Source organism: Halyomorpha halys, unplaced genomic scaffold (genome assembly GCF_000696795.3).
Source record: "Halyomorpha halys isolate HHAL.00 unplaced genomic scaffold, Hhal_1.1 Scaffold157.1, whole genome shotgun sequence".
Classification (NCBI taxonomy): domain Eukaryota; kingdom Metazoa; phylum Arthropoda; class Insecta; order Hemiptera; family Pentatomidae; genus Halyomorpha; species Halyomorpha halys.
Window position 1 is genome coordinate 1,316,274 of NW_027114029.1, and position 2,064 is coordinate 1,318,337.

The window sequence follows — 2,064 nt, forward strand, 5'->3', positions numbered from 1 at the left end:
AACAAAATTGAAAAGAAAACTCATTTATGCATTTACCCTGACTTATCTTACGTAGGATTGTTTCATCATTTACTTAACGATATTCACTATTATACAATAGGTAAATCCTTTCTGTACATAGAGATAAAACAAATTATCTAGTTAAAAATAACCTAACTCTGATCTGATATGATAGAATTCAGATTCTGATAAGTTTTAATTGGAAAGTGTGAGAAAGAAGTATAGATCTGTATAAAATAAGTGCAAATCTATTTATTTTGTTTTTATTTTAAATAATATGAAATATTTGTCCTCACAGTTGCTTCCGATAAACCTAGTACATATTTTTTAAATGATAGTGAATTAAACGCGAAAACAATTCTGCTGTTTACGTATTCATGCTCGACTTATTGATCAAATTAGTTTGTTTCATAATTATAATTAACAAAGTATTAAGTTGTTACAATATCGTTTAGGGAAACTCTATCAGCTCTGTTGTTTCCTCCATCATTGACTTTGCAGAACTGATCAATCTCATTGCCGACGAATACCTTCAACCTCTCCAAGTACTGACTGTAGGCTTCGATATCGTTGTGCCCAGCACCACCGACCCACAGGGGACTGACCCTATTACGACATTTCTCATATATCGCGACACCATGGTAGAAGGGAACCACCTCGTCTTCTGTTCCGTGTATCACCAGAACTGGCGAAGAAATCTTCTCTATCTTGTCTATGGTCGCAAGAGCGTCCCAACACCAGGTTCGCTGGGTGCCTGGAAAGACGAGCCGAAGTGCCGACATCAAGGGAGAGTGAAGGACAACAGCACCCACTTTCCGACGAGAAGCCAAGTCCACCGTGGGTACCGTCCCGATGCTCATCCCGTACACTATAATTGTCTCAGATTGGATTCCGAACCTGGTCTGCATCGTGTCCCATGCACAATCAATGTCGGCGTAGAGGTTCTTCTCAGAAGGCTTACCGCTGCTTGCTCCGTAGCCTGAATAATCATAGCAGAAGACATTGCAACCTATAAGGTTTCCTAAGTTGGAATAATATTGGACCGTTTCGCCAAGATCCGATGCATTACCGTGGGAAATGAGGAAAGTATACCTAGCCGTGGTGGAACATTTGATGTAGGCACAAGCTATCCTATTTCCTCTAGATGTCGTGGCGTAGAGGCATTTGACGTTCTCTATTGCCCATTCGGAAAGCCAAGAAGCGTTATTGGTCAAGGTGATTGCACACTTGTTGCCGCACATTGTGAAGCAATACGACGGCGGGGGCGGCTTGAAGGCTATCTTGGCAGCTATCTTTGGTGGCCATGGGGGGCAGCACAGCAAGCAGAAGATCTGGGACATCCTCAGCGACAATACTTTCCTCTCTTTTTCTAGTCATCAATCACAGCAGCCTGCTTGCCCCTAGCTCACTGGGGAACTGGACCGGTTCCATCGGGAAGCTCATCTCTACAGCTAAATTGTTACTTTAATTTGAAATAAATCTTTTACTGGCAAAGTAAAACAATATGCTTTAAATGAATTATAAAGGCGATTACTGTTGGATAGTATTTCCTTAACTTTTAACTGGCGAAGGTTACAAGTTGAGTAATTATTCCATAGAGGTTTCATTGGACTGCATTTTTAAACCCACATGATTTAGAAAAAGTCAGAATTGATGTTATTATTGGATGCCTGAATCACAAATTAGTTTATATTACAAAATTGCTTATAAACAGTAATTGCTATTTGATATTTGGGACTGTGTTCGCTTTTCATTAACTGTAGTTTAGTAAATTAATAAATCATTCCATCTTTTTTGGTTTTAACAAAATATGTTAATTCTTTTCAATGAAACAAACATTTTCGTTATGTTCATTATTATTTAAACTAAGTTAAGTAAAACAGGTTGTTCGTCTAATTTTTGTTTAAATTTAATGAAAATACTAGTTAACAATACCAAAATAATTCATATTTGAAATTCATTGCTACGTTATTTGTTAAGTTTTGTCATTTGTCTGGAGAAACAAAAAAATGCAGAAAATAAGGCTGAGGAAGAAATGGAATTATGATATTCAAATCGAGCAAT

The 2,064-nt window shown here is 37.6% G+C and overlaps 1 pseudogene; it reads right to left on the minus strand.

Moving 5' to 3' along the window:
• Window positions 1–249: 249 nt before the first annotated feature.
• LOC106678714 (alpha/beta hydrolase domain-containing protein 17B pseudogene) lies at window positions 250–1,715 on the minus strand (annotated as a pseudogene).
• Window positions 1,716–2,064: the final 349 nt, after the last annotated feature.